The 26895-nt window shown below is 47.8% G+C and overlaps 6 non-coding genes and 1 pseudogene across 6 annotated transcripts; all 7 read left to right on the top strand.

Annotated features, from left to right (window-relative positions):
* The first annotated feature begins 4264 nt into the window (after positions 1-4264).
* Trnae-cuc lies at positions 4265-4336 on the top strand. The gene has a single exon. It is a non-coding gene; the product is annotated as a tRNA-Glu (tRNA).
* A 6-nt stretch (positions 4337-4342) lies between these two features.
* Positions 4343-4414, top strand: Trnaq-cug. Its single transcript has one exon. It is a non-coding gene; the product is annotated as a tRNA-Gln (tRNA).
* Positions 4415-14298: 9884 nt separating this feature from the next.
* Trnaq-cug lies at positions 14299-14370 on the top strand. The gene has a single exon. It is a non-coding gene; the product is annotated as a tRNA-Gln (tRNA).
* A 71-nt stretch (positions 14371-14441) lies between these two features.
* On the top strand, positions 14442-14513 carry Trnae-cuc. The gene has a single exon. It is a non-coding gene; the product is annotated as a tRNA-Glu (tRNA).
* A 6-nt stretch (positions 14514-14519) lies between these two features.
* Positions 14520-14591, top strand: Trnaq-cug. The gene has a single exon. It is a non-coding gene; the product is annotated as a tRNA-Gln (tRNA).
* Positions 14592-15198: 607 nt separating this feature from the next.
* LOC120845342 lies at positions 15199-15893 on the top strand (annotated as a pseudogene).
* Positions 15894-16920: 1027 nt separating this feature from the next.
* On the top strand, positions 16921-16992 carry Trnaq-cug. The gene has a single exon. It is a non-coding gene; the product is annotated as a tRNA-Gln (tRNA).
* Positions 16993-26895: the final 9903 nt, after the last annotated feature.

Genomic DNA, 26895 nt, shown 5'->3' with positions numbered 1-26895 from the left:
GTAGCACTAAATTTGCATCCGGCCTTTACCTCACAAAGATATTTCAGCAGTCCCTTGATACACGTGTGTTACCTTCCGACTAGAAAATTGGTAAGGTCATTTCGGTCCACAAGTCCGGCAATAAAACATCTGCACTAAATTATCGGCCAATATCACTCACCTGTATCTCCTGCAAGATCCTCGAGCACGTCATCTACAAGCACCTGATTAACTTCCTGGATTCCTGCAACTTCTTCACCAACGCGCAGCATGGCTTCCGGAAACACCTGTCTTGTGAGACCCAGCTACTTTTTCTCACTAATGACCTGTTTAAAAATCTTGACACTGGTTGTTAAACTAACGCTGTTTTTCTTGATTTCGCCAGAGCTTTTGATAAAGTTCCACACAACTGCCTTCTCTTTAAACATATTTCGCTAAAAGTGGACCCTCCTGTTCTTCAATGGATTGAATCATTCCTTACTCAACGCTCTCAATTCGTTTTCGCTAACAGCACGTCCTCCTCTTTCTCGCCCGTTTCTTCCGGTGTTCCACAGGGAACTGTGCTTGACCCCTTACTCTTTTTAATCTGCATTAATGAACTCCCTCTTCACCTCACGTCCTCTGTTCGTCTTTTCGCTGATGACTGTGTTGTTTATAGACTAATAAAAGACCCATACTACCATACTGCACTCCAGAACGACATTAACAAAATTGCTGAATGGTGCCGCACATGGCAAATGTCTCTCAATAGTAACAAATGCATGCACCTCTGCTTCACACGTTTCTCTTCCCAGCCCTTAAACTCTTTAACACTCAACGGCATTACCCTTCAGACTGCTGCACAGTACAAGTATCTTGGCGTCCATCTAACAACTAATATGTCCTGGATTCTTCATGTAGACAAGACAATATCCTCTGCAAACCGTTCACTTGGCTGTATCCGTCGCAATTTCAAGTCTGCTCCTTCTAACCTCAAACGTCTTCTTTACGTCACGCTTGTTCGCCCTAAACTAGAGTATGCTTCAGCTATCTGGCACCCCCATCAGGCTTTCCTAACTAACGCAATCGAATCTGTTCAAAAAGGTGCTGCTCGATTTATTCTTTCTGATTACTCTCGCTTTTCTAGTGTCACTGCAATGAAATCTCAATTAACTCTTCCTGACCTTTCCGTTCCTCACAGAATTTCCCGTCTTTGCCTTATTCATAATATTTACTACTCTGAACCATTACCACAGTCTCTCCTAAGCCCGCCCAGCTATATTTCTGCAAGAGTGGATCATTCATGCAAGATCGCCCGTCCCAAGACCACTTCAGCAGCCCATCAACATTCGCTCATACCAGAAGCTATTGTGAACTGGAATGGCCTTGCCGATGACATCGTCACCATCACCGATAACGCGAAATTTAGAACTGCACTAACTAACCACTCCCCCTCTATAATGCCCCTTAGGGCCTTGAGGGTAATTATAAATAAATAAATAAATAAATAAGGAGGAGCCGCCTGCCAAGACGAAACCTACAAGGTTGAGATGGCCCGGCGCCGTCCCGAACGTTGCTGGAGGTGTAGTCAGGGGTGCCAAGTCACCCCCATGACAGCGTAGGAAAGGTGACGGTTTCGGTGGTGGCGCGAATGTCTTCGAAGGTGTGTGACGAGTCAGAGGAGAGGACCGCCCGACTCGAGGTAAGCGCCATACAGTCCGTCCCTTTTATTTTTAATGGCTGTTAGACTAGAGTCTGCCCTACGAGTCGCCACGCTTAACGTGCGTGGCCTTTCAGCGAGACGCCGGCAATACCAGTTAAGCCGACTGTTTTACCGAGCATGAGCTTGACATAATCGCCGTGCAGGAGATGAAAGTCGAAAGCCATGAACAGACGGACCGTATGGTGCGACCCTTTCAGTCTCTTTTCAATATATGCGTATCGCACGCGGTTGGTTTTTCCGGAGGTTGTTGATAATTTATTCGCCGGTCAGTAGGTGTAGAAACGGCCGTACATTCGTGTTCCTCTGGCCGTCTTGTGTATTGTGATTTTTTTCTTTTCTAACATTGGGTGGCGGGTTATTTGTATTTATGCACCAAACCGAGAAAGTGAGCGTAAATATTTTTTGTTTTTTAAAGTATCGGAACATATCTCAACTGTAATAGGGTCGTTATTTTTCTTGGTGATTTTACTTGTGTTTCCTCTCCAGATGATAGAGCAAATTAAGCGCGTTTTCGAGATTCCAGTGCCTTTTCTTTGAGTGAAATTACCGCAAGAAATACATTAGAGGGCGTCACTGTTTGTGCAGCTAAAGGAGGGGTTCAGCACACCCATTTTCAAGGTAATAGCCATGCGAGGCTTGACAGAGCGTATATTTCACATGAACTTGTTCCCCTTTGCGACCACTACGAGGTGAAACACGTGTCTTTTAGCGACCATGCTTTGGTTTTTTTTACTCTTGAAAACAAGAAGAAATTACCGCGTTGGGAATGGGAGCTGTGGAAGATGAACGGATGTCTTGTTAATGATCAACCTTTTATTTCCCGAGTTAGACAATGGTTTAAATATTTGACTGTGAATGTCCAAGCTAATTGGGGGGAAATTGGGGAATTATTTTAAAAAGGACGTCAAAATTATCGCTGTCGAGAGATGTAGCGTCATAACTCATCAGAAGAAAAAATTAAAGAGAACGATCTTCGGCGGAAGTTAGACATGTTCATAGCCGAAGAAGGCAAGAAACACGGCGAGTTCGCGAAAAAAATAAGAGATGTTAAAAGTCAATTGGAAATTATTGATGCTGAAAAGTACAGAGGGGCTATTGTGCGAGCGCGTAGTGAAAAGTATTTGATGGGAGAAAGTCTGACGAAGCGCTCGGTTAGCGACGAAAAAAGATAAATCAAAACGCAACGAGATAAGTTACGGCGCCACTCTAACCCGCGATAAGAATGTGATTGAAAAAGCGTTCGTAGAACATTACCGCAATCTGCTAGAGAACAGTCTCCCTTTAGATACTGGTTATAAAACTTGTTTTTTGTCATCGATGCCGCAACTGGATGAGCAGGTCTGCGAAAGCTTGGAAGTGCCAATCAGTATTAGAGAAATTGAAAAAGCTATCGACGAATTAAGTCCCGGCAAGACGCCCGGGCAGGATGGCCTTGGGGCAGTTTTCTATAAAACTTTTAAAAGTGAGGCAGCAGTTGCACTGCATACGGTTTTGGCCGAGGCCTACGAAATTCACTTGTTGCCGCCCTCGTTTTCAAGGGCGAAGAATGTGCTCACTCGCAAGTCTGAAGATCCAGTAAAGCTTCTGTCTGTATCAGCGTATAGACCAATCAGTTTAACCAATGTGGATTACAAAGTTTTTATGAAAGTTCTGGCTAGACGGTTGCAATCCGTGATTCAATGTCTCGTGGGGCCGCACCAGACGTGCGGTATTAAAGGGCGCACTATCGCTACAAATATTCACGTGGCCAGATCGGTGCTTGAGTGCTGCGATGATTTTTCTGGACGAGTGGCGATGCTGCAGCTCGACCTAGAAAAAGCGTTCGATCGCGTTTCGCATGAAGTACTTTTTAGTGTTCTAGAGCATGCGAACATTGGCTCTGTTATTTTTGAGGGCGTAAAGATGGCATATACAAATTGCACGACTAGTTTGATTGTAAATAAGGAAGTCACTGAAGGTATCAAAGTTAGGACTTCTCTAAGGCAAGGTTGCCCACTTTCCCCACTACTGGTCGCGCTTTATTTAGAGCCCTTTTGTTTAAAGCTTATTCATAATAGTAATATTCGTGGTTATAAATTTCAGTCAAGTGAAGTAAAGGTTCTTTCCTACGCGGATGATGTCGCTGTTTTGTGTGTCGATCGAGACAGCGTACGTGAAGCGATAAATTTCGTATTTTTGCGCGCAAACTGGTAGCGTGGTGAACTTTGATAAATGCGTGGGTTTCTGGCACGGTGACTGGTCAAGAAAGCCAGAAGTGTTCATGAATGTTAGTTGGGAGACTTTACCCACGAAGTATCTCGCAGTGTCTATTAGAACATTATCGAGACACCACAAATTATTGGAATGAAGAGACCGAAAATGTTAGATTAAAGGCGGAAGGCTAGGATACCTGGCTCTCACCCAGGAGGCCCGGGTTCGATTGCCGGCGTCGGAAGGATTGGGTCTCATGGTGCCGTGGTTATCACTCTGGACTCTGAATCCAGCGATCTGAGTTCAAATCTCGGTGCGACCTTTCTTTTTTTATATCCCCTCGCAGTCGGAGTACCACCAGAGAAAAAGCACATACTTTTCAGCGCTCTCCGTTCCGGCGTGGTCTAGTGGCTAGGATACCTGGCTCTCACCCAGGAGGCCCGGGTTCGATTCCCGGCGTCGGAAGGATTCGGTCTCATGGTGTAATGGTTAGCACTCTGGACTCTGAATCCAGCGATCCGAGTTCAAATCTCGGTGAGACCTTTCTTTTTTTATATCCCCTCGCAGTCGGAGTACCACCAGAGAAGAAGCACATACTTTTCAGCGCTCTCCGTTCCGGCGTGGTCTAGTGGCTGGTATTCCACTGCCGGTCGCGATAGCGGACGGACGTGATATGGATCGCTCCTTGCAAGCGGTGGCGGCCGTGCCCGGCCGCGGTGATAACAGGTCTTTTGCTGCTAAGGAATATCGTATGCAGTTGCCGACAGTGCCCACCGGTGATGCTGCAAAGCTCAGCGTCGTTTTGCACGCTGACCTCGACGGGCGCCCGTGCAAGATTGAAGACTTCAGGCAGCCGTTGCAACAGGTGGGCGTTTTGTCAGACGTGGCGCGTCTGGGCGCCTACCAGATGAGCCACGTCTGGCTGCTTAAACTGAAAACTCCGGAAGCTAAATCAAAACTTTTGGAAGCAGGGAGTCTTCAGGTGAAAGGTTTGACGTGCCAGCTCGTCCACCCAAACCGGAGGGAGCTTCGCGTTAAACCTCACTGGGTCTCGTTCGACGCGCCGGTGGACTCTATTCGGCGCGCCTTCGAACCATTTGGGACCGTCAAAGAAGTCGCGAGGGAAAAGTGGAAGGTGGATGGTTTCGTCGACGTTGAGTCCACGACCCTCGTCGTGAGGATCGCCCTCAACGAAGGAGTCTTGCTGGAGAGCCTGCCGCACCAGCTCCGTCACTGCGGTGGAAACGTCTTGGTCGTGGTGCCCGAACGTGCGGCGAAATGTCTCCGGTGCCGTCGCACTGGGCATATCCGCCGCGACTGCAGGGCACCCTAGTGAGCTGAGTGCCGCGGCTTCGGACACGAGCCCAAAGACTGCGTCAAGACGTACGCCCGTGCAGCCAGCGGCAGTACCAATGCGGAGTCCACAGAGATTCTGATGGACGAAGAAGAGGCGGAACAAGCGGCTGCACCGGCGACGCCGACAGTGCCTCAAGGGCAGTTCGACTCGGAGGAAGCCAAGGGAGGCCCTAGCGAGACGGAGACCGCCGCTTCTCAGACGGAGCCATCGCCCAAAACGGCTCCCGAAGGAACCAGTGGTGCTTCGGCGAGGGATGGAATGGCGACTCCGTAAGCACCAGTGGATGCCGTCCAAGGAAAGGGGCCCGCGGTCGCCAAGGGTGGCGACGACGACCACGTTATGGTCGTCGAAACCACTACAGTGAAGCGTCGTCTGGATGATGCGCCGTCCAGGGGTGGGGAAGGACAGCTGAGACGCCTCGAGCGTGAGTGGTGCGGGAAGGTGGGACGGTTCAAAAGCCGGCCCGCGTCTCCTGTACGCCACAAGGAGTTGCCACAGTGAGTCGTCTCGGCACGTTGATGCCTGCTTCACACTGTAAGCACCGTGCTCCCCGCCTGGTCTTTCTCTAGCCCTTCTTCATGTTTCAAAAACCTTTGAGAGCAGGCACTTTAAACGTGCGAGGTTTAAACGCGAGACGTAGGCAAGGCCAAGTGAGCCGTTTATTTATTGAGAAAGACCTCGACGTAATTGCCGTGCAAGAGTCGAAGATGGAGAGCGAATACCGGACGAAGAGCATGGTGCGGCTCTTTGAGTCACGTTACGATGTGTGCGTCAGTCACGCTGTGGGAACGTCGGGGGGATGCCTTTTATTTATCAGGAAGTCTCTTGGGTCTGTGACTAGAGTTGTTAGTTGCGAGCCTGGTCGCCTGGTCCTGTGCGATTTGACCATTTCAAGTAAACTGTTTCGTATTTTGTGCGTTTACGCCCCTAATAAGGCGGAAGAAAGATTAGTATTTTTTTTAAACATTTTCGAGTTCGTCCAAACCGATAGGCTTGTCATTTTGTTAGGGGACTTTAACTGCGTTTGCGAGCCGCGTGACCGATCGAACAGCACACAGTATAGAGATACGAGTACCATTTTTATAAGCGATATGGTCCAGAAGTGTGAATTGGAAGACGTGGGTCTATGTGCGTCAAGTCCTACCTGCCTATTTTTTACTCACTTCCAAGGTGCTAGTCACGCACGGTTGGATTGAGCTTATGTTTCTTTGGAACTCGTCAGGTCCTGTAAAACGTATGCAGTGGACCCAGTGTCTTTCAGCGACCACTGTCTTGTTTCTTTTACATTGGGCTTTTCAAAGGAAAAAGCCAATAATTTCAGTTGGGATCTGTGGAAATTAAATTCGAAGCTTTTACAATACGATACTTTTGCGAGTGAGGTGCGTAAAAGTCTCGAGCAACTAGTTAAAGTAAAAGAAGGAAAAAGTGTCGAGGCGATATGGGCACTGTTAAAACAAGAATTTAAGATGAGCGCCATTGAAAGATCTGTTGCCTTAGCACATGGGGAAAGAGAAGAAATTACGGAGCTAAAGGGGCTGCTACAAGATTTGCTTAACGCGGAGAGCATATCACCCGGGCTGTTTTCCGATGACTTCAGTGTTTTAAAATTACATAGTTTTACTCGCACCTAGACTTAAAGGATTGGTTTCTAACCAGCCTTAAAATTTTAAAATATAGTTATTGGCTAATTTCTCTACGAACATTTTAGTGTCACCAGCTAACAAACTTAAGTGTCATGTGAGTACAAAATTAGCTGAGGACACCTGGTATTTCCATTATATCATTTAGATACACAAGAAATTGCAAAGGCCATAGAATAGAGCCTTGGGGAACGCCATGTTATATTTTCATTTTGCTAGATGAATTATTATTTAAGCATACATATCGGTAGGGTTCAGTGAGATTGGTTTCAATTAACTTCAGCCCTATTCGTCGTACAATGTGTACATTTACGTTTTAATGTAAAATATCAAGTTTTGCAGTGTCAAAAGGTTTTTTAGTCTAAAAATCAACCAAGCGTGTACATTTTAATATTTTCATCAATTTTATTTGTGTTGTCGACGGGTGCTGATTTAGCATACTTTTTCTTCTGGAAACGATATTGAGCAAGAGTTGTAATATGATGCTTTAAAAGGCTACTTAGCCTGTTCTTGATTACACGCCTGGAAACCTTTGAAAACACCGGGAGGACTGAAATGGGCCTATAACTATAACTGATGTCTCTCCGCCTTCCTTGTAGAAGAAATTACTCTCGCTAATTTTAGCTCATCACGAAAAATACCGCCGCACTCAAGCACATTATCCCACATATCATGTGGGATAATATAGGACCTATTATGCTCGCGGTTTACTTAATTGGGAGTGCTTTTATTTTATCATCACCAGCAACAACATCATTTTCTAAACTTCATTTTATTTTATCAATTTCAGTTGGTGTCGATGGAAGAAGCATAATAGATCGTATTTGATTTCTCACCAGCATGCAGTTATCTCAACTTTGTATTTTTCCCCGACCACGTGCCTATGCTAATAAAATGCCTTTTCATTTCGTATGCAATTTCTGTACCGACGACACTTAATTATTATAATTTCCTTCACACTGGTGCGTGTTTGCTTTCTGCTCGTTAGAGCTAGAGTGAATCGTGTCTCATACTTTTGGTTGTCATTGCGAATGTCCAGAAATCTCTGATAACTTTCACTTTGTTTTTTTAATCAAATTTCAATTTGTTTTTAATTTTTGTAACTCGTACGGGATCATGGTTATTTATAAAGGCATAATACTTGCAGTTTGTTTGCCGTATTTTTATACAGTTTGCCAGTTATCCCGAGATTGGGGCAAAGGAAGAAAAAGTTTGTTTTTCACATTAAAAGAGAAGATAACAGGCAGAGACAGCGTCTCTAACTCAGCCAATCATTTTATTCAACCCAACCTCTGTATATACAGAACTACAACCGCCACAGAACCACCGAACATCCTGATTTTCAAGGTCGCGTGTGCAACACTTATCGACATCAGAATACGAAGTGAGGCCACCTACAAAAAACAACCACCTTTCGGTTTAGACAGAAAAACTTCCAGACAGCTAGAGGTCACAAAAAAATGTACAATGCTTTTGAACTGCCATATACACATGAGCACACACACAGATATACGCACACACGCACGCACGTACGCGCGCGCACACACACACACAGTGGATACCTTTGGTTGCCTTTCGTATAAGGCTTAGACGAAAGGCTTCTGGACTCGTATCTCAAAACACCACACTAACATAGAAAAGTATTTTTCACCGTAATACACAGCCAAGATTGCGTTCTTGACGGATCATCTACATAGTGATCTTTTCAATAGAGCGTTGAATGACTAGATTTTTTTTTCTTTCTATGATAGAAAATAAAGAAGTTGACAAAAAAACATTCCACTCAACTACATGAAAAACAGTCATTGGTAAGGGAAGCATGAAGCTCCATGTTTGAACCAAACCTCGCACCCCGACTTCTAGCATACAGAAGACACCATAAAGGAAGCACCATAACGGAAACGTTATTACATATTTGAGACTATCCCCAAAGAAATCGAGAGTGGGGACAATGCCCGCAAAGAAGATGCAAACAAAAGTTTTGTCGTTATTCCATATTTACACATGGTTCTCTCACAATCTAAAGATAATAGCAGGCAAAAGTGAGGTGCGCTATGTTCCGCTCCAGGAAAACTGACAAGCTTATGCAGAGCCATAAACCAGACATGTAAGAGTTACTGAAATAAAGCAATTAACTTAGGTTACTGAATATTGGCCTCAAAATTAATTTGAGTAGAGTAGAAATCACTTAAATGAAAAGGAATTGAGTAAATTACTAACCGCAGTAACCAGTAGCTAATTACTTTCGAAGTTACTTCTATTTTTTATGGTGAAAAGAAAGTGCATATAGGATTTGATCCGTTAGAAAAATTCTGCTAACCAAATATAAAGCGGTTTGTTATTTTACAGAAATGCTTTAATAACTGGTTCTGCTTCATGCCTAATTGTTTTGTACTTATTTTGTTTTTTTGGCCAATGATATACTGCGCCGCGATGTTCCATTTCTACTTTGAGGTTTAGCACTGCCTGAGCTTGTTTTTGCAGACAGTGTGTTCCCTTTTACAGTGTTGCGCGGAATACACCCAAAAAGCACTTGAAGTAAAGTACAAACTTAATCAGAGGTCATGTACTTCAAATAGTCATAAGTACACCGGGTGCAATGTATTTCAAGTAAAGTACTATAGATGCAATGTACTTTAAAAGTAAACTACATATACTTTTTAACGCAATCTTTCATGATGCCCTTTCATCTGCTATACAGTGTTTTTACCAGGTATGAATTGATCCAGGGACAATCGGAAGTGCATCAGTTTTCTCGGAAATGCGGCAAATATTGGATGAAGTCCAGTCGCCACTGAGTAGTTGCTTGAATCTCGCTGATGAACTATCTAACACAATCAACTAATAAAGCGCTCATTTGTATCGGTCTTATAGCCGCCTTTACTTAACTCAAAGAAATGTCCAGATGACGTCTCGAGGGACGATAGCGCGCTTTCACATGACACTACGGCTATTTTTGTTTTCAAATTTGGGGAATGCACTTTGAAGTCAGGAGTTGTATTTTCCCCGAAAAGTAGCAGAAAAAATACTTTAGTAAAGTACAAGTACTAGCTCAGAATGCACAAAATAAGCTGCAGGGCGAATCTGCATGTTTCTTTTTGTTTTTGTTTTTTTGCCTCCTTTCAGTGAGGGTTCAGCGTGTACACCTCGAAATCCATATGTTGGGTGGGGGGGGGGGGGGGGGGGGGGGGCAAGCCTTTCTTTCAAGTGCGTCAAATTTCCTTGAGCTTCGGGCACACAGAAACGCAAGTCTTCGGCGCTAATCACGCAATTACTCGGCCTCACATGCGTCGTGTCTCTCCGCCCCCGCCCATCGTAGCAGGGTTTATTTATTTATTTATTTGCATACCTACATCGCCTGAAGAGGCATTATAGTAGGGAGGGGCACAGACATAAAATTTGTACACTACAAACACAAGGTGAAACACAATCATTCAAGAAGTAATACACAACGGTAGTTAGAAGAAACATTGAATCTTTTGGGGAAAAAAAACAGCTCCGACAATGCCGTTTCCACAATGTCACTTGGCAGGTTATTCCAATGTTCAACAGACCGCGGGAAAAAAAGATAATTGAGAAACATCAGTTCTGCTGTGAAATGGACAAATGTTTCTTGAATTATCTCTTCTTTCTGATACATAGGCAGACTCAAAAAATATACGTGGACGTAATAATTGCTCTATTGTTGTAAAAACCTTTATGTAGCATTTTGAGACGGAACAATTTCCGTCGTTGACTCAGGGGCATCCAATTTAGAGATGATTTAAAGGGATGCTGAACCGAAATCTGGATTCCCCGAAACACGCGGCAAAACCGTGCAACGGGATGCTACAAACACCAAAGCATCACTCATACAGCGATATCTCGAACGGATGACTGTATTTTTTGAAAAAAGGGGCGCATTTGGCAGGAATGTTGACGTCATGTTTCTCCGACAAGGAGAGGGAACGGCCTCGCGTCTTCTCCGCCTCGCGGCCTTGAGGGAGCGAAGCGAAGAGAGGAGGAACCTAGGTATCTTGACGTCACGGGCCTCGTCGGCCTGGTTCAATCTCGACTTCTTTTTCCGAAAATTCGGCCGTCCATTTGAGATATCGCATTACGAGTAGCGTTGTAGAGATCGTAGCGTCCCGCCTACATCTCCAGCATTGTTTTTTTTTAAATCCAAATTACGGTTCACCATCCCTTTAAGTTCAGTTGTGCTAGCTCTAAAATCATAATTACCGGTAACAAATCTCGCCGCACGATTCTGTACCTTTTCGATTTGATCTATAAGGTTCTGACTGAACGGATCTCATAGCTCACTGGCGTAGTCGAGGACAGACCGCACATGAGAAAATCATAATGTCTCCTTCAAAGATGGGGCAGCCATCCTAAGATTACGTTTAATAAATCCCAGTGACCGGCTTGCTTTCGCAGTAATATGGTCAACCTGTTAATTCCCTCTTAAATCGGACGAAAAAATAACTCCCAAATATTTAGCCTCCGAGGCCAGTTCAAGTGTAATGCTACCGATACGGTAGGTTGAAGGAATAAGTTTAGTTTTTCTAGTGAATCTGACGCTAATACATTTAAATACGTTTAGAGGCTAATACATGACTGTTTGATCTTTTTTATGGTCTTGACCAAACAAGTATTTATTGTGCTGTCACGATGAATAAAAATTCAGTTGAGAGTCAGCGGATGAATGTTTTGTATGCGAGTAGTTTTGTCTTAATGGGATCAAGCCAGGTTCCTACTGAAAAATCTCATTTGTAGGAGAAATTTGTGTCCAATAAACACGTATGAATCATACAACAAGATACATAAAATCATATAAGAGCCCTATAAGAACCATATAAAAACTATATAAGATATATAAAAACATAAAAAAACTTATAAGAAGCTTCTTATATGGTTCCTATATGTTATATAGTTATTATATGGTTATTATATGTCTTGTATGATTCATGTGTTTACTGAACACAAGAATTTTCTCATAAAAATGGCTCTTTCCCAAACGAAGTGTTTTTAGTGTGCTCTTTTTTATTTGCTCAATCCATGATAATGAGTCTGTAAAATACACGCCCAAATACTTGTATGACAATGATTGTTCTAGTGGTTGGGAAAGTAACGAGTACTGGGTTAGTGTTTTAGGGGAGGACTTTATTACGGACATTTCTTTGCATTTACAGGTGTTAATGTTCATTTGCCATTCGGAACACCATGATGATATTTTATCTAAATCTCTTGGGCAATGCTGTGATCACTATAGGTGTATTAATTTTCCGGTAAATAACTCAAGCATCAGCGAAAAGTCTAATGGTCGATTTCATTGATGATGGTAGGTCATTGATATATATTACAAACAATAGAGGCCCGAGTGCACTACCCCTAGGAACACCTGATGCAACAGTAACGGAACCCGAATTGCCAGAGAAGTATAAAAATAACAACATTCTAAAACTGTGATGCGCTGGTTTGAAAAACGTATTGCACATAGTTTGGAAAAGGTATTGCACATATTTTGAAAAAAAAAAATGTCTTAGACCTGTGATAAACCTGTATAGGTACAGCAATTCAATGCACTCTGCCTGTTCAAATATAGAACTTGTTTTGCAGCAAGCAACCTATCTGGTTACTACATCGAAAAACCACCTGTGACCTATTTCATGATAATGTCATAATGTGAAAACTTTATATTTGCAACAAACAGTACCGTAATACCCGAGCGTTGCCCCATACGCTGATGTACTTCGACAGTACCGAGTCTGTGAAACGACACAGTTAGGGCGGCTAAAAACAAGTTTTGTACACAAACAGAAGTGGGCACGGGAGCTTCATATTTAAAGTTGCTTGCATTTACAATACAAAAGAAAGTCATAAATAAGAAAAGTGTAAGCGAAAAAAATCGAAGTTCGGTCCTCCGTGCGACAAGGTTGCCCTTTGTTGCCCCTACTCTTTGCCATTTACTTAGAACCTTTTTGCTTAAGACTCACCAGTAATCATAATATTCGGGGTTTTAAACTGCACTCTAGCGAGGTGAAAATCCTTTCATACGCGGATGATATTGCCGTCTTTTGTGTTGACCAAGACAGTTTGCGCGAAGTAGTCAGCACTGTTTCTTCTTATTGTGCGAAATCGGGTAGCTTAATTAACTGGGGGAAATGCACAGGGTTCTGGCACGGGAACTGGGACACAACACCTAAGGTTTTTGTGAATGTTCAGTGGACAACCTTGCCTGCGAGGTATCTCGGAGTGCCGCTAGAGCATTACCGAGATACTGAACCATATTGGAACGACGAGAAAGAGAGGGTGAGAACAAAAACGGAGAATTGGAAGAGCCGGGATTTGTCAACGTTTGCGTGTGCCACTGTTTGTAACCTTTTTCTGACGGCAAAAATATGGTATGTGTTGCAGTTTTTGTCCATGTCGCGCATCAACGTGCAGAGGCTGCACAGAGTGTTCGCAGTCTTCATCTGGGGTTCAACCTGGGAGCGCTCAGCTCGTACGAACTTGTTTCGATCAGTTCGATGTGGTGGGCTAGGCTTGTCTCACTTGTTTATTCGGCAAATTGTATCGAGGTTTATGTTTCTGCGCGATCAGGAAGATATTTTCTTACGCACTGTTATTCAGACGCGATTAAGAAACTTGTTGCCTGAGTTTGTAGTGTCGTCAAGTAACGTCATGTGTTTGAGTGTCCGGGGTTATTTGCGTGAAGTAGTGCTGTCATTCCAGATGTTAAAAGTGCGTTTTTCTTTAGAGTATTTGGGTTCAGTTTCACGGAAAAAACTGTATAAGGACTTAGTGGATGTTTTATTGCCAATCCCCCTGTACAGGTCTTTATATCCCAATAGCCCGGGTTTAGACGTTTTGAAAAGAGTTAAAAGAATGCCGGTAAAACCCACCGTTAAATCGTTTTTCTTTAGATTACACAGCGGCGTCCTGCCAGTTAAGACATGGATGGAGGAAAAGGGCGTATTTGTACCGTGGTCTACCAATTGTCTCTTGTGTAAAAAGCCTGAGACCATAGAACATGTATTCATTGAATGTTGGGATGCCATCTTCCACTGGGACATCCTCCAGCACACTCTTAAGAAAGAGCTACCCATAACAGCGCAGGGAATTCGCTTCCTGCCCGTTGACAATAACGGCGGGGTTCCCTACGACATGTTTATGGCACTCAGCCTTCACAGTATATGGAAGACGAGGATGGGGGTGCGCCATGCGGACGTGAACGTTCGCACGGTCAGAGAAAACTTTGTTGAAAGTGTGGCCTACATTCGCGAGGTGTATCGGGCGCTACCTGAACCCCCAGACTGGTGGCAGGTCCTGAATGATTTGGTTCTCCTGAAGAGACTTTAATGTAACCACGTCGACAAAGAAGTGATTGACGTTTTTTAGCACTTTATCTGTACCAAAAGCAAAAACAAGCAATAAAAAAAAAAAAAAAAAGTCTTATGGTGTAATGGTTGGCACTCTGGACTCTGAATCCAGCGATCCGAGTTCAAATCTCGGTAAGACCTTTCTTTTTTTAAATCCCCTCGCAGTTCGAGTAGCACCAGACAAAAAACACATAATTTTTGGCGCTCTCCGTTCCGGCGTGGTCTAGTGGCTAGGATACCTGGCTCTCACCCAGGAGGCTCGGGTTCGATTCCCGGCGTCGGAAGGATTGGGTCTCATGGTGTCGTGGTTATCACTCTGGACTCTGAATCCAGCGATCCGAGTTCAAATCTCGGTGATACCTTTCTTTTTTTAAATTCCCTCGCAGTTGGAGTACCACCAGAGAAAAAGCACATACTTTTCTGCGCTCTCCGTTCCGGCGTGGTCTAGTGGCGGATTCCACTGCCGGTCCCGATAGCGGACGCACGTGATATGGATCGCTCCTTGCAAGCGGTGGCGGCCGTACCCGGCCGCGGTGATAACAGGTCTTTTTCTGCTAAGGAATATCGTATGCACTGCCCACCGGTGATGCAGCAAAGCTCACCGTCGTTTTGCATGCTGACCTCGACGGGCGCCCGTACAAGATTGAAGACTTCAAGCAGCCGTTGCAACAGGTGGGCGTTTTATCAGACGTGGCGGGTCTGGGCGCCTACCAGATGAGCCACGTCTGGCTGCTTAAACTGAAAACTCCGGAAGCGAAAGCAAAGCTTTTGGAAGCAGGGAGTCTTCAGGTGACAGGTTTGACGTGCCAGCTCGTCGACCCGAACCGGAGGGAGCTTCGCGTTAAGCTTCACTAGGTCTCGCTCGACGCGCCGGTGGACTCTATTCGGCGCGCCTTCGAACCATTTGGAACCGTCAAAGAAGTCGCGAGGGAAAAGTGGAAGGTAGATGGTCTCGTCGACGTTGAGTCCACGTCCCTCGTCGTGAGGATCACCCTCAACAAGGGAGTCTCGCTGGAGAGCCTGCCGCACCAGCTCCGTCTCTGCGGTGGAAACGTCTTGGTCGTGGTGCCCGGGCGTGCGGCGAAATGTCTCCGGTGCCGTCGCACTGGGCATATCCGCCGCGACTGCAGGGCACCGTGGTGTGCTGATTGCCGCGGCTTCGGACACGAGCCGAAGGACTGCATCAAGACGTACGCCCGTGCAGCCGGCGGCAGTACCAATGCGGAGTCCACAGAGCTTCTGATGGACGAAGAAGAGGCGGAACACGGCGGCGCCGTTAGTGCCTCAAGGGCAGCCCGACTCGGAGGAAGCCAAGGGAGGCCCTAGCGAGACAGAGACCGCCGCTTCAAAGACGGAGCCATCGTCCAAGACGACTCCCGAAGGAACCAGTGGTGCTTCGGCGAGGGATGGAATGGCGACTCCGGAAGCACCAGTGGATGCCGTCCAAGGAAGGGAGCCCGCGGTCGCCAAGGGTGGCGACGACGACCACGTTATGGTCGTCGAAACCGCTACAGTGAAGCGCCGTCTGGATGATGCGCCGTCCAGGGGTGGGGAAGGACAGCTGAGACGCCTCGAGCGTGAGTGGTGCGGGAAGGTGGGACGGTTCAAGAGCCGGCCCGCGTCTCCTGTACGCCACAAGGAGTAGCCACAGTGAGTCGTCTCGGCACGTTGCTGCCTGCTTCAGACTGTAAGCACCGTGCTCCCCGCGTGGTCTTTCTCTAGCCCTTCATGTTTCAAAGGCCTTTGAGAGTAGGCACTTCAAACGTGCGAGGTTTAAACGCGAGGCGTAGGCAATGCCAAGTGAGCCGTTTGTTTTTTGAGAAAGACCTCGACGTCATTGCCGTGCAAGAGTCGAAGATAGAGAGCGAAGACCGGACGGAGAGCATGGTGCGGCTCTTTGAGTCACGTTACGATGTGTGCGTTAGTCACGCTGTGGGAACGTCGGGGGGGTGCCTTTTATTTATCAAGAAGTCTCTTGGGTCTGTGACCAGAGTTGGTAGTTGCGAATCTGGTCGCATGGTCCTGTGCGATTTGACCATTTCGCTGAAACACTCCCCTTTAACGGGGAGTGTTTCAGCGAAACACTCCCCGTTAAAGCTTGGTTATCTGAGAAAGGTATACCGGTACCATGGTCCGAAAACTGTTTTGTGTGTAAAAAGCGAGAAACTATTGAACACGTCTTCATCCACTGCTGGGACGCGGTTTTCTTTTGGGACGTCCTTCAGAGGACTCTCAAAAAGGACCTCCCAATAACGCCTCAGGGAATTAGGTTTTTACCCACAGAAAGAGCGGACGATGTGCCGTATGACATGATAATGCTCCTGGGCCTGCACAGTATATGGCGGTGCCGTATGGCTGTACGCCACGCAGATGTTGATATACGCCCTGTTCGCAAGTATTTCGTTGAAAATGTTTGTTTTCTGATTGAAGTGTACAAGGCGCAGAAACCACGACTTGATTGGTTGCCTGCTTTTGAGGGGCTAACTACCCTAAAAGACTTTCAGCATTTCTGACACCAGCCGAGCTGGCTGATGTCCTCGTTTTTATCCCTGTTGTTTTAAGTACGGAGTGATGGTGAATGTCCCTGTCCTGTTCCAGGCAATAATAAAAAAAAAAGGCGTGGTCTAGTGGCTAGGATACCTGGCTCTCACCCAGGAGGCCCGGGTTCGATTCCCGGCGTCGGAAGGATTGGGTCTCATGGTGTAATGGTTAGCACTCTGGACTCTGAATCCAGCGATCCGAGTTCAAATCTCGGTGAGACCTTTCCTTTTTTAAATCCCCTCGCAGTTGGAGTACCACCAGAGAAAAAGCGCATACTTTTCTGTTCTTTCCGTTCCGGCGTGGCCTAGTGGCCATTCTACTTCCGGCCGCCGAAGCGAAAGGACGTGTGATAATGAGCTCCGTCGGAGCGGGTTTAGCGGCCGCTGGCCGCGGTAACAGGAACATGGCTTCTGCCGAACAGGACTACCAAGTTATCCTGCCAACGCTTCCAACAGGTACAACAATTTTGAATACTGCTTTTTTTGCACGCCGATGTGACCATGAGCGCATAACGTCTGGAAGATTTTCGGGACGCCCTGGTTGGCCTGGCGCTGCTCCCCGAGGTGGTCGCCTTGGGGGCGTACCAGTACAACCACGTTTGGGCCGTCACTTTTAAGACTGTCGAGGGCAACAAAAAACTGCTCGCCGCCGGGGACTTCACAGTCAAGGAGGGACGGTGCGTCGTTGTCGACCCAAGCAACCAGGACACGCGTCTGAAGCTCCACTGGCTGCTGCATCACGTCCCAGACGACGAAGTGCGAGTGGCCTTGGCGCCCTACGGAAAGGTGACGGAAGTCGCCAGAGACATGTGGCGGGCCCAGGGGTGCGCCGGCATGTGGTCCACGACGCGCTCGGTGTCCATCAGGCTCAAGCCCGGCCTCACCGTGGACTCCCTCCCTCATCAGCTGCGCGTCGCTGGGGACCTGGCGCTCGTGGTTGTACCGGGCAGGGGGCCGCTGTGCCTCCGGTGCCGAGGGAGAGGCCACATTCGTCGAGGGTGTCGTGTGCCGCGTTGTGCTCTCTGTCGGCGCTTCGGCCACAAAGACAGCTAGTGCGTAAGGACGTACGCAAGCGTCACGGGGCCCGTGGGGAATGAGGACACGTCCGAGTTACTCATGGATGTGGTCGAGTCCCAAGAAGCAGCCGGCGGCGAAGGTGGCGAGCCTCCCACAGAGGCGACGCCCACCGAGCTTTCCGCCGGGGGCAGAGCCGACAGCAGGAGCGACGGTGAGCGACGCCTTCGGCCTGAGACGCAGCCTGTCGGCGATACCCCTGCTTCGAAAGGTGTCACAGAGACCGCAGTTTCGTCTGTAGCGGCGACGCCCAGCGAGGAGTCGGAAGCCATGAGCGTCGAGGAGGCAGGCTCCAGCGGCGCAGTCCCCAAGCGGGCTCGCGAAGACGTCGACGAAGGTCTAACCGTAAGTGCGGCCCTTCCCGAGGAACAGCCCCGAAAAGCGGCTCCTGTGCGTCGTGTCAGCCTCAAGCCTAAGCCCAACATCCCTCCGGAGAGCCGACCACCGGCGACACCGCCCCCGTAGGTGCGATGATTCTTTTTTTGTCGGGCACCTCTTCTCGAACTGGAAACCGACAAGACTTTGAGGGGACGATGTCCTCGTGCCGCCGATTTGTGGCCCGAACTTTCGGCCAACTCTCTCGTCGGACCCACCGGGCGGCACACCGGGACTGTGAGTCTGTCGTCGTTTTTCAGCGACTTGAGGTGAGCACCATGCGGCCCGTTTGATCTAGTTTTTGATGGCAGTAAGCCTCGAGACAGCGCTTCGCGTCGCCACGTTGAACGTGCGAGGCCTGGGAGCAAGACGGCGGCAGTACCAGCTGAGCCGCCTTTTCCTGGAAAACTACCTTGACGTAGACGCTGTCCAAGAGACAAAGGTGGAAGGCGAAGAGCAAACGGACCGCATGCTGCAACCTTTCAGATCGCGATACAATGTATGTGTGTGCCACTCTGTTGGTACTTCAGGGGGTTGTGCTCTTTTTTTGCTTAATTCTTTGGGAATTGTGGAAGAAACAGTGATTGTTTGTGAATCAGGCCGCTTGATTTTTTGTGATTTTTCTTTTTCGGGGTTGCAGTGGCGAGCTATCTGCGTTTATGCGCCAAACCGGGAGAGTGATAGGAGAATGTTTTCCGAACGCGTTGAATCTTACCTAAACTGTGAAAAATTTGTTTTTGGGGGTGATTTTAACTGCGTCGGCGCAATAGAAGACAGGGCGCGACAGCTGCCGCTTCGGGACCAGAGTGCTTTACTTTTGAACTCGTTAGTGCAGGAGTGCAATTTAGAGGACGTCGGGTTTGTTTTGTCGATGGCAGATTTTCCCCCAAAAAATTGGGTTGTGTGTGTGTTTATACAGCCTAGAACTTGGTCTGCCTCACAGGGGCGACGAGTCTCCCAGCTGTAGATGAGAAATTTAGCCAGTGCGGTACACCCGCTAGCCTGGGGTCTTTAACGTGCATCACGCAGTAGTGATACACGACCGCACGCCGGTACGATGCTCATCCAGATCGAAACGGGCAGGGGTGGGGCTCGAACCCAGGATCCCTGGGTTCTCCAGCGCGAGCTTTCGCTCCGCGTGCTCCGAGCTGGTGTGCGCTAGACCACTCGGCCACCAATCTTCCCCTGATTTTCCCCAGTTTACACACTTCCAACGCGAGAGTCACGCGAGGTTAGACAGAGCGTATATCTCCGCAGCCCTGGTTCCCCTGTGCGAGAATTACGAAGTGAAACACGTTTCTTTTAGTGATCATAGCCTGGTAATATTTTCAATCGGATCGAAGGACACAAAATCGCAGTTCAACTGGGAATTGTGGAAATTTAATGATAAGCTACTAAGAGATGAGGTTTTTATGGACGGGGTAAAACAAAGCACTGGGAGATTGCTGGAGGCTGAGTCGGGAAACTCTGTTGAACTGTGGGAGCACTTTAAAGATGAAGTCAAAATCAGCGCGATTGAAAGATCGTGTATCTTACGCCGCCAGGAAAAGCAAAAAGAAAAAGAGCTACAGTGTCAGTTAGATTTCCTTTTAAGCGTTGAATGTGCACAACCCGGAAAGTTTACGAGAGAAATAAAAGAAGTAAAAAGTAAACTGGAGCTTCTCGATGTCGAAAAATATAGAGGAGCCGTGATAAGAGCCCGCGCCGAACGTCTGTGGTTGGGTGAAACGCCGACGAAGCGTTCACTTGGGAATAAAAAAAGATATGCGACGCAAAAATGAAATAAAAGAAATAGAGTGTAGTAACTGAATGATTTACCCCCGCTAGGAGGGCGTCGCGTGTTTTGGTCTTCTTCTTCTTTGTCTCACAAATAAAAGCCCCGTGCCAGTTGGAACGCGGGTGCGATCGAAGCCGGGTGTCTGTTGTCTGGATCTCGGTCGACGACCACCGAGGCGAAGTTATAACAACTGGCGACGAGGATGGGATGAACAGACAGCATGCCGAAGTTCCACGAGTTCCGCCCGGACGAGGAAACGTTCGGCGACTACCTGGAACGCTTCCAGATTTTTGTGCAAGTGAATGCTGTAAAACCAGAGGATGCGGCGGCAACGTTTTTGAACTTCCTCGGGACAAATGCATATCGCACTCTTAAAGAATTGCTGGTGCCCGCGCTTCCGATTTCCAAGAGCTTGTCAGAATTGACATGTGTACTCAAGAACCACTTCTCGCCGGCCAAGTCTACCATAGCGGAGCGGACGAAATTCCACCGGAGGTACCAGAAGGACGGCGAAAGCCTGGCAGACTTTGTGATTGCCCTCAAGAAGCTGGCTATGACTTGTGACTTTGGTGAATTCTTCGACACTGCTCTTCGAGACCGGTTCGTTGCTGGTTGCCTCGATGCCGAGATTCAGCGACCGCTTCTCGAGATGGATGGCAGTTCCATATTCGGGGACGTCTACAAGGTGGCACTGGCAAGGGAACTGACTACAGAGCAGAGTAAAGAGCTGCAGAGACAGAGCGGTCCGGATACCACCGACGTGCATCGGTTGTGGGACAGACAAGACCAGGAACAGTAGCGACAGCCAGGAACTGTCTGGAGTCGATGTGGTTCTTCTGCGCATGAACCTTGTAAGTGTCCATTCCTTAAAGCGAAGTGCTTCAAGTGCGGAAAAGAAGGACACATCAAAATAATGTGCACAGGAGAACAGACCAGGGGTAAGCCAAAGAGCTGGCCTAAGGTGGGTCCCGGAGACGTGTGCGTTGTGCGTTGTAACGTAGTCGCGGGGGCGCCACCGGTTACGACTACGTTGGAAATAGCAGGTCACGAGGTAGAGTTGGAGGTTGATACGGGCTCTGCAGTTACCCTTATGCCAGAAGAGGCGTATCGAAAGATTCTACCTCGAGGAGTGCTAAAACGGTGTGAGCTCAGCTTGCGTACGTACACCGGGGAAAAAGTTAACGTTGTCGGTGTATCCGACGTCGAGGTAGCTTGCGGTCATGGGAAACATGTGCTGCCTTTAGTGGTGGTAAGAAACGGCAATGTGCGGCTACCAACGCTGCTTGGTAGAAACTGGCTGCAGCAAGTAAAGCTGGACTGGAGGTCAGTTTTCGCAGTTACAGCAGAAGAGAAATCTCTTGAAACATTGAAAGTGTTGTTTCCGTCAGTGTTTAAGAAAGAATCCGGAGCAATAACAGGATTCACGGCAAGCCTTGTTTTCAAGGATAATGCTCAGCCAGTGTTCTGCAAGCATCGTACCGTCCCCTTTGCGTTTAGGGACGCTGTTGATTGCGAGTTGAGGCGAATGATTGACGATGGTATCTTGTCTCCTGTGAAGACGAGTGACTGGGCAACTCTGCTAGTCATTGTTCCGAAGCCCGGCGGAAAGATTCGTATCTGTGGCGATTACAGTGTCTCAGTAAATCCGAACTTGCGTACGGAACACTACCCCTTGCCAATGGTGGACGAGTTGTTCGCAACGTTCACGGAGTGCCGCGTGTAGACGGTTCTTGACCTGCGTGCTGCGTATTTGCAACTGAAACTTGATAGCAACGCAAGGAAAGCGCTGACAGTACACACTCACCTCGGTCTTTTCGAGTTTTCGCGATTGTCGTACGGCGTGTCGAGCGCTCCAGCTATTTTTCAGGCTACCATGGATAAGATTTTGCTTGGGTTGCCGAAGGTTGCATGTTACATTGACGATCTGTTGATTGGAGGCAGGAACCATGATGAATGTTTCGACAATGTGAAACGCGTGTTAGAACGACTTGCCAAGCATTGTGTGAGCTTGAACCTGGAAAAGAGCAAGTTTTTTGTGGGCGAAGTGAAGTACCTTGGGTATATGCTTGACAAACACGGGCTCCGGCCTTGCTCCGACAAGGTGGAAGCGGTCAAAAGCGCTCCGCCTCCTACAAATGTACATGAGCTCCGCAGTTTTCTAGGAATGTTAAACTTCTACGCCAAGTTTCTGCCAGACTTGGCAGCACTGCTGCGGCCTCTGTACGACTTGCTAGAAAAAGGGGCTGAATGGTTGTGGTGAAAAGAATGTGAGAAGTGTGTGAGGAAAGCTAAAGAGCTTCTATGTAGTGCTGATGTGTTGACCTTGTACTGTCCAAGTGAGCCTGTTAGGTTGACCTGCGACGCTTCTAATTATGGTGTAGGGGCAGTTTTGGCTCATGAAGTGAGGAAGGGAGTTTACAGACCGGTTGAGTACGCTTCAAGGACATTGACGACGGCCGAACAAAACTACTCGCAAGTAGAAAAGGAAGCGCTTGCCATCGTATTCGCCGTCAAGAAGTTTCATAAGTACCTTTTCGGTAGAAGATTCACATTGGTCACTGACCACTACCCTCTCACCACACTTTTGAAGCAAGGGCAGAAGTCAACCGGCATGGCCGCTGCACGTATTCAGAGATCGCGACTTCTGTTAGCTGAGTACGACTTTGTGATCGTTTTCGCGAAGGGTACCAGCATTAGTCACGCCGACGCCCTTTCAAGGCTCCCCCTTCCCGCGAAAACAGAAGACTGTGACCAGGTTAACTACTTTTCGCCGCTCGATCATGTTCCGATCACAAGCTGGACAGTGCAGGAGGAGACTAAAAAGGATACCCTACTACCTCGAATCATCGAACTCACGAAACGAGGATGGCCTAAGAAAGTAGACGATCCGGACTTAATTCCCTTTTTCCAGAGAAGAAAAGCGTTGTCTACCGACCAGGAATGCTTGGTATGGGGCACGAGAGTGGTCATCCCAAAAGCATTGCATGACGTCATCATCCGTCTTCTACACGAAGGGCACCCAAGAGCATCTAAAATGAAGATGCTGGCGAGACAGCATGTCTGGTGGAATGGATTAGACGCTGCGATTGAGAATCTGGTGCGAACGTGCCACGTCTGTCAAGCAACGCAGAACAACCCCCCCCCCCCCCCCCCCCCCCGTGCTCCGGTCCAACATTGGCCGTTGGCTACCAGGATCTTCGAACGCGTGCACTTAGATTTCGCACAGAAAGATCAATCCAACATACTGATCCTAGTTGATGACCACTCAAAATGGCTGGAAGCCATTCTAATGTCGTCTACGACCTCTTGGCACACCATCGAAAAGCTGCAGATGATATTCTCGCAATTCGGGTTGCCAGAGGAAGTGGTCACAGATAATGGACCACAGCTGGTGTCTGAAGAGTTCAGATCCTTCATGCGTGAAAATGGAATCTTGCACACGACAACTCCTCCTTACCACTCGGCATCCAATGGACTTGCCGAATGCGCAGTTCAGACGGTGAAGAAGTCCCTTCTGAAACAGGTGCTGGAGGACAGGGAGCGGGGTGGAAAGAGGAGCATGCAGCTGAAGCTGTCAAACTTTTTGTTCCAGTACAGAACAACTCCCCACGTGGTAAATGGGAAGACGCCGGCAGAGCTCTTTCTTGGGCGCTTGCCACGGACACGTCTTGCCTTGTTGAAACCCGGTTCTGCTTCTTTTCGGCGAGAAAAACAAAATGAAGCCAAGAAGACCGTTGACACCCAACAGGCAGGGCCGAGGGAGTTCAATGTCAGAGACAATGTGTGGGTGCGAAACGTGAGAGGGGAGAAAACGGAATGGGCAAGAGGAAAGGTGACGAAGAAAATTAGTGCTCTTACATACTTGGTGCGAGACTTTAGTAGGATTTGTTTTGTACACCGTGATCACCTGAGGCCAAAATCCCAAAATGGATTTGATACTGAACGGAGCTCACCGGTGGACCACGGTGAGCCGGCAGCATCCACGGATTCAGATGACTCGGACTCGGAGCCTGAGAACCACTTCAATAGTCATGACGATGACGAACCTGGTGTGCCCGCTCCTTCTGTAAGGCACAGCACGCGAATAAGTAGGCAACCCGACAGGCTTACTTATTGCCTGGTTGGTAGACCAAGTTGAAGTGTTGCTGTTGTACTGTGTAACGTGTGTTTTGGATTAGTGTGGGGAAATGTAGTAACTGAATGATTTACCTCCGCTAGGAGGGCGTCGCGTGTTTTGGTCTTCTTCTTCTTTGTCTCACAAATAAAAGCCTCGTGCCAGTTGGAACGCGGGTGCGATCGAAGCCGGGTGTCTGTTGTCTGGATCTCGGTCGACGACCACCGAGGCGAAGTTATAACATAGAGCATGGGGCCGCCGTGACTTGCGATAAAGAGACCATCGAACGCGCCTTCGTGGAATATTATCAAAATCTTTTGGGTCACCGCAGACACGTGGAAGAAGGATTTGCCAGCGTCCTTTTGCCACTCATGCCAAAATTAGATGACGAAATTAAAGCCGACCTTGAGGCACCGATTAGCGTGAGAGAAATAGAGAAGGCTATCGACGAACTGAATCCAGGGAAATCGCCCGGTCCCGACGGCTTAGGTGCCGCCTTCTACAAGGCTTTCAAAGCTGATGTGGCGGAGGTCCTGCACCGCATGATAGCGGAGGCGTACGATTGAAAAGCAGTGCCTCCATCCTTCCGGAAAACGCATATAGTATTAATCCCCAAAAGTGATGATCCCGTGAAACTGTTGTCTGTTAAGTCATACCGTCGCATTAGCCTAACAAACGCTGACTATAAAATCGTCATAAAGGTCTTAGCGCGAAGGCTGCAAGGTGTAATAAAATCTATCGTCGGGCCCCACCAAACATGTGGCATCAAGGGGCGAACGATTGCAACTAACATACACGTAGCAAGAAGTATCTTGGAATGTTATGATGCTTTCGAAGGTCGCGTAGCCATGTTGCAGCTTGATTTCGAAAAGGCGTTTGATAAAGTAGCACATGGCGTCCTTTTTTGTATTTTAGAGCACGTGAACGTTGGGTTTTTATTGTACGTTGGATTGGGTTAAAATGTCCTACATGGAGTGTTTTAAGAGTGTGATGGTTAATAAGAAAGTTACTGAAAGTTTTCAAGTACTCTCCTCGGTACGGCAAGGATGCCCATTATCGCCATTGTTGTTTGCTCTCTATTTAGAACCTTTTTGTTTAAAACTTCTTTTCAATGAAAGAATACGCGGTTTTAGGCTGTTGTCGAGTGAAATCAAGGTACTTTCGTATGCAGACGATGTTGCTGTCTTCTGCGACGACAAAGAAAGTGTTTGCGAGGTAGTCAAAGAAGCACTTAATTTGTGTAAATTTTCGGGCAGTGTTATCAGTTGCAATAAATGCGTGGGTTACTGGCATGGTAGCTGGGAAAGTACACCAGCTATTTTTGAAAGAGTTACTTGGTCTTGTTTGCCAGGCAGGTACCTCGGAGTGCCGCTTGAGCATTACCACGATTCTACTGATTACTGGAGGGAAGAAGTCGAGAGGGCTCGGGATAAAACGGCAAAGTGTGTGTGTGTGTGTGTGGGGGGGGGGGGGGGGGGGAGGGGGGGGGGTTCTAAATCTTTCAATGTCTGCTTGCTCCACAGTTTGTAATTTGTTTATTGTGGCTAAAGTCTGGTACGTGCTCCAGGCTTTAGCCACGTGCTCCAGCGTTCAAAAGTTTCACCAAGTGTTCGCGATTTTTGTGTGGGGGTCGGTGTGGGAGCGCACCGGTCGTACAAATTTGTTCCGCTCTGTGAAAAGTGGCGGGCTAGGCCTGGCTCATCTGTTTCTGAGGCAAGTGGTGTCAAGATTTATGTTCCTGCGGGATCAGGGGGATCCTTTTCTGCGGACTGTATTACAAGTTAGGCTCCGTAATGCATTGTCTGAGTTTGTTGTGTCCCCGAGTGATGTCAGATGTACGCGGGTTCGAGGTTTTCTGCGCGAAGTGATTTTGGCTTTCCATTTTCTCAAGGTTCGATTTTCGTTGGAGTACTTAAGCGAAGTTACACGAAAGCGCCTGTACAAAGACTTAGTCGAGGTGGTCTTCCCCGTGCCTTTGTATCGGTCTCTTTTCTGTGAGGTCCCGGGCCAGGATGTCCTCAAAAGATATAAACGGATGCCAGTAAGGCCAGCCGTGAAGTCTTTCTTTTTTCAGCTGCACACCGGCACGCTTCCCGTTAAGCCCTGGCTTGAAGAAAAAAGGCATTTTTGTTCCTTTGTCGATTAACTGCCTCTTGTGCCGGAAACCCGAGACTATCGATCATATTTTCTTGGATTGCTCGGATGCGGTATTCCGCTGGTACATTATGCAGCGTACTTTAAAAAAGCGTCTCCCTGTGTCATCCTATGGCATCCGTTTTCTTCCCGTAGAAAGTGAAGGGGGCGTTCCCTACGACATGTTGATGGCCTTGGCCCTGCACAGCATGTGGAAATCGAGGATGGCTGTGCGACATGCTGACGTCGATGCTCGCCCCGTGCGGGATTACTTTATCGAGCATATTGTTTACTTAAGAGAATTGTACAGAGCATTCTGTTTCCGGCAGCCGATTGGAGCGGACGCAAGATGACTGGCTCCCACGGAGCTGCGATAACGGCCGACGCCGGCCGCGGTGACTCGGATTCTTTTGCTCCGAAGGAATATCGTATTTCTTTGCCGCCCTTGCCATCAGGTGATGCAATGAAGAAGGCAGTTGTTCGGCACTGCGACATTGCCAGAAGACCGTACCGCATTGAGGATTTTCGGCGGCCGCTGGAAGAACTGGGTGTCATCAGGGAAGTGGCTGGCATCGGGGCATACCAAATGTCCCACGTCTGGCTGCTCAAACTTCATACCGACGTGGCCAAGCTCAAGTTGGTCGAAGCGGGGC

The sequence above is a fragment of the Ixodes scapularis genome, unplaced genomic scaffold, assembly GCF_016920785.2.
Source record: "Ixodes scapularis isolate PalLabHiFi unplaced genomic scaffold, ASM1692078v2 PGA_scaffold3__209_contigs__length_174095766, whole genome shotgun sequence".
Classification (NCBI taxonomy): domain Eukaryota; kingdom Metazoa; phylum Arthropoda; class Arachnida; order Ixodida; family Ixodidae; genus Ixodes; species Ixodes scapularis.
The sequence above is the reverse complement of the archived record's forward strand: the minus strand, read 5'-3'. Positions and strand labels throughout refer to the sequence as shown.